Source organism: Otolemur garnettii, unplaced genomic scaffold (genome assembly GCF_000181295.1).
Source record: "Otolemur garnettii isolate 467f Iridium unplaced genomic scaffold, OtoGar3 scaffold00021, whole genome shotgun sequence".
NCBI classification, from domain to species: Eukaryota; Metazoa; Chordata; class Mammalia; order Primates; family Galagidae; genus Otolemur; species Otolemur garnettii.
In genome coordinates, this window is record NW_003852416.1 from 17,806,945 (window position 1) to 17,812,615 (window position 5,671).

General features: G+C 44.8%; 1 protein-coding gene and 1 non-coding gene across 3 annotated transcripts in view; both read right to left on the reverse strand.

The window, feature by feature from the left end:
• Positions 1–5,671, reverse strand: part of WBP1L (WW domain binding protein 1 like) — a 79,557-nt gene that overhangs the window by 52,869 nt on the left and 21,017 nt on the right. The gene's annotated exons all lie outside the window — the stretch shown is intronic.
• LOC111724346 lies at positions 3,349–3,456 on the reverse strand. Its single transcript, XR_002772658.1, has one exon. It is a non-coding gene; the product is annotated as a small nucleolar RNA U13 (small nucleolar RNA).

Sequence of the window (5,671 nt, forward strand, 5' to 3'; positions counted from 1 at the left end):
TGTGAGCTGTGATGCTACGGCACTCTACCCAGGGGGATAGCTTGAGGCTCTGTCTCAAAAAAAAAAAAAAAATCTGCCCCTTCCCCTGGATCTGACAGTGGTGTTCTGGACCATGGAGTCAAGGCCCTTGGATCCTAGGAGGCTCCTTCTTACTCACTTTGAAGAGGAAAGGTAAATGACTAGGAAAATCCTAAAGTTCTCATCTGTTCCCAGCACATAATAGATCACCACACAAAGAGCAAGCTACAGACCTTCCCATGCCTTGTCTCTCAGGGAACCTGGTGAACTGTCCCCATCTGCCACCATCATTTGGCCGACTAAGGCGGAAAGAGATGAGGTCTGAGGGCAGGGAGTCTCTTATTTCACAATCTAGGAATCTGAAGAAAGAGAATTTTGTCGGAACAGGACAGCAACTGCCAGGCCTCTAGGGTAGGAGATAATCTCCAGATCTAAGGCCATTTTATTTCCAGAACCTTTGAGTAGAGACTGCTAGGGAGACATAGAAAGTCTAAGATAAGAGACCTTTCTTATCTTCCTTGGGTTTGGGCACACACCCATTTAATTAAATGCCTTGAGTTCTGACTCAAAAAAGAGCAGTGAATACTAACTCAAACCCCAAACAAACATGAAGGTCACAGTGAAAGTTAAACTGAGACATCATCATATCACCAGCCAGGTTGGGGATCAACAATAGCCCCCTGAAGTCATTATTCCAGGGAATGCCAAGGGACAGATTCTAAACCTAAAACGAAGACTTGCGGAACTTGGCCAAGGAGAAATGTTTAGGACTACTTAGCTGCCAGAAACCAAGAATACTAGCTTATCTGTGTCCTGGGGCTGGACAAAGTCAGACGTGTAGCAGGCCTGCGGAGGCAAGAGTACACACACCTCTCCTGGTTTCTGGGCAGGGCACGTAGTTAGTTCTCCAAGTCACAGGGCTTATTTCTTCTACAAGGTAACCTTAAAAACCCATGAGGACTTCCCTACTTTTGTCTTTCTGGGAAGATGGCTGGGCAAACAGTTCTTAATTGCAGTATGTAATCCCTTAATAAATATCAAATGAGGCTTGGCAGCCATAGCACAGTGGTTACAGCACCAGCCACATACACGGAGGTTGGTAGGTTTGAACCCGACGCAGGCCTGCTAAGCAACAATGACAAGTGCAACAAAAAAAAGCCAGGTGTTGTAGCGGGTGCCTATAGTCCCAGCTACTTGGGAGCCTGAGGAAGAGAATCACTTAAGCTCAAGAGTTGGAGGTTGCTATGAGCTATAGCACTCTACCCAGGGCAACATAGTGAGATTCTGTCTCAAAAAAATAAATAAATAAACCAAAAAAAAATCAAATGACATATTTCACAGAGGGAAGAGTACAACATAGGTTGATATCTCATCTTATATAGATGAAAAACTTGAGCTTCAGAGACATTAGGTAACTCATTCAAGGACACACACCTAATAGGCAGTGGAGCTAGTATTTCAACCAGATCTGTGTGGCTCTAAAATTGCTTAAACAGGCTCAGCACCTGTGGCTCAAGAGGCTAAGGCGCCAACCACATACACCCCTAAGGTAGCGGGTTGGAATCCAGCCTGGGCCCGCCAAACAACAATGATGGCTGCAACCAAAAAACCAAAAAAATAGCCGGGCGTTGTGACAGGCACCTGTGATCCCAGCAACTTGGGAGGCTGAGGCAGGAGACTCGCTTGAGCCCAGGAGTTGGAGGTTGCTGTGAGCTGTGATGCCACAGCACTACCCAGGGGGCCAGCTTGAGGCTATGTCTCAAAAAAAAATAAAAAAGAGATGGATACCAAAACAATATGTAGGATGGCACCTGTGGCTCAATGAGTAGGGTGCCGGCCCCATATACCAAGGGTGGTGGGTTCAAACCCAGCCCCAGCCAAACTGCAATAAAAAAATAGCCAGGCATTGTGGCAGGCGCCTGTAGTCCCAGCTACTGGAAAGGCTGAAGCAAGAGATTCGCCTAAACCCAGGAGTTAGAGGTTGCTGTGAACTGTGATGCCACAGCATTCTACCCGAGGGCGATAAAGTGAGACTCTGTCTCTTAAAAGACAAGCACTCAAGGGGCATATGAGAAACACAGAAAAAGAAGAGGCAGAGATCAGCTGGAGGTGGAAAGTATAGCCTTCCACACATATGCATCAAATGGGTTCCCTTGGTCAGCACATTTTTTCTTCCTGATGATTACAGGAGTGCCATGAATATTAAGCACAGAAATTTCTATTTTGCTAAGTATCTTAGGTCCTCAATTTGTTTGTTTGATAATATTTACTACTAAAATGTGATAAATCTTGGAGTTGATTTTGTTGTACTGCAAGGGTTAGGAAAGGTGGGAGGAAGATACCCTCTGTCAACGACACAGCCTCATCTTTTTTTTTTTTTTTTTAAAGAAATGGGGTCTTGCTATGCTGCCCAGGCTGGAGTGCAGTGGTGTTATCAGAGCTCATTGCAGCCTCAAACACCTGGTCTCAAATGATCCTCCCATTTCAGCCTCCTGAGTATCTGGGATTACAGGTGTGTGCTACTGCACCTGGCTTTAAACAGAAGGAGAGAAATAAACACAGCAGAAGTCACTTCTTAAGTTTTCTGCCTTTTGCTTCTTTGCCCAGAAACAAGAAAATTCTTTTGTTGTTGACACTCCACAAATATTTATCACCTTCATGGATGAACATTCACTGCCATCTTCACGAAGTACAGGGGTCTCGGAAACTCACCCTGAAAGTGGACTGTCACGTTAATGGGTTCTTGCTAGATCTGCAACTTGAGCTTCACCATATACAAATACAAAGCAGCCTTGTTTGTTCTTGTACCAAAATGTTAGGTTCATTTTTCCTATCCTGGAATCTTTTCAACCCCAACTGACAAGTAAGCCAAGAATTACATGAAAATCAGCAAGCTCATGGCCATCTCCAGAAACATTTCATGCCTCCTCACGAATTGCTCTCTAAATCAAATATCAGAATAAGAAAAAAAGACATGAGTCAGGGTGGCACCTGTGGCTCAAAGGAGTAGGGCACCAGCCTCATATGCTGGAGGTGGCGGGTTCAAACCCAGCCTGGCCAAAAACAAACAAACAAACAAACAAAGACATGGGTCACACCAACTACATGATACAACCCAGATACAACTTGGAAAGAGAACTCCATTAGGAAAATCAGGCTTCAAAGTCTCCACCAAATCTGAATTCGTCTTTCACTTCTGTCATTGTTTTTTTTTTTTTTAGCAGGCCTGGGCCAGGTTGGAACCCACCATCATGTACATGTACACGTGGCCAGCACCCTAACCACGGAGCTAGGAGTGCTGAGCCTCATCTTTCACTTTTTTCAATTTCACATCAGACGAGTAATGTGCCAACATCGTAACAAGATTTGTTGGAGGCACATCTCACACATGCACATGAAAACCCAATCATCGGCTTGGCGCCTGTGGCTCAAGTGGCTAAGGCACCAACCACATACACCTAAGGTGGCGGGTTTGAATCCAGCCTGGGCCCACCAAACAACAATGGTGGCTGCAACCAAAAAAAGTAGCCGAGCGTCGTGGTGGGCACCTGTGGTCCCAGCTACTTGAACTCACTTGAGCCCAAGAGCTGGAGGTTGCTGTGAGTTGTGATGCCACAGCACTCTATCCAGGGTGACAGCTTGAGGCTCTGTCTCAAAAAAAATAAATAAAAAGAAAACCCAATCATCACGCTTATGAACTACAAAAGGATCCATCTTTCACTTTTATTTAAACTTTGGGCAAGAAAAAGAGAGATGTGGTCTACTTTAAGTGGGAATGATGGCTAATCCCAGGGAAGGACTAACAGATAGGTCATTTTATTACAGACATCTCAACTCTGACACAGCTCTGGGTGCTCTAGGTACAAGGTTATCAGAGCTGTCATTCTAACTATCCAGAGAGAGACTATTTTGGCTGTGTTTTTACAGGAAAATGCACTGATTTCTTGCATGTGGTTCATACACTTAGCAAAGACATTTCACACTTTATGTTTTGTTTATTCTCAGGCCTATCTCCTCTTCTAAAGTACTACCAATTTAGGAGCATTTCTCTGTTCCATGTCCCTCCTAGTACCAGCCAGTGTCTTGCATAAGGCAGGCCCTCAAGAGAAGAGTCTTACTTGGACGAAGAGATGAAGACTTTAATGACTAAAGAGATGATCATGAAAATGAAGCTCATACAGCTGAATCCCTGAACATTCGTGCTGGTGACATCTGCCTGGCCACAGAAACCTGACAAACAGCTAAGAGATCAGCAGAGCACCTGGATACTATCCAAGCTAATGAAGTCTGATGCAGGGATTGGGAAACCCTCTGTGTGTCTCATTATCTGCATGTCTCTAATTTCTCAGTTGAAGAATTTAAAGAACTTACATCATCTCAAAAGCAAAATCCCCTTTCTCAAAGTAGAGCTGGGACATGATCCAACCCCAAAGCAACAGTTTTTTTGATTATGGGGAATGGAATAGAGCTGCTCCTGGTTTTGTCTCCTACGCACCAGATAACTCCATTAGCAACACCTGGAAGTTGTCTTTTTTGCATAAAGGATTGTGAAACTTAATAAGGTCTAGCTGGAAGCACAGTTCATGGCACCATGCCTTGCCCCATTTCCTGGATCTTACGTAAATCAAATATTATGTCCTACCTCCTTAGGCTATTTGGTAACCAAATCTACTCCAGGTTTAAGACTTCATGGTCAAAACAGCAGAAGAAGGCAGTGCCCATAAGCTCAGTGGGTAGGCTGCTGGTCACATACACCCAGGCTGGCGGGTTCAAAACTGGTCCAGGCTAGCTAAACAGCAATGACAACTGCAACAAAAAAATAGCCGGGCATTGGGGCGGGCATCTGTAGTCCCAGCTACTTGGGAGGCTGAGGCAAGAGAATCGCTTAAGCCCAAGAGTTTGAGATTGTTGTGAGATGTGATGCCATGGCACTCTACTCAGGGTGACATAGTAAGACTCTATCTCAAAAAAAAAGCAAAGAAAACATTAAGATAAGTACCTCTCCTATGAGTTGTAAGGGGTGAAGAAACTTCTGGAACACACATGTCCACACCCCAAGTAAAATGATGACTAAACGTGGTGAAACTGGAGAATGGATCACACCAGATACAGAGGATGCTAAGCCTTTGGGCACAGAATGCCCAACCACAGCCACCCCTAAATCTTGTTCTTCCAGGCCACAGAGATTGAGACGACACAGAATGATACCAGTAAGCAAATCTACCTCAAAAACATCTGAATCTGGAGTCTAAATCATGAGAAAAGCCTCAGAATGGTGTCCAATACTTGGGACTTCTCTGGGCCACACTGGAAGAAGTAGTTGTCTTGGCCACACATCAAATACATAAATACTAATGAGAGGCAATGAACAATAACAACAAAAAGATCCATGCAGGTGACGCCTATGGCTCAGTGGGTAAGGTGCCGGCCCCATAACAGATGGTGGTGGGTTTGAACCTGGCCCCGGCCAGCTAAAATAGCAGTGGCAACTGCAATAAAAAATAGCCAGGCATTGTGGCAGTGCCTGTAGTCCCAGTTACTTGGGAGACCAAGGCAAGAGAATCACTTAAGCCCAAAAGTTGAAGGGTGCTGTGAGCTATGATGCCACTGCACTCATGGAAGGCAACAAAGTCAGATCCTGTCTCAAAAAAAA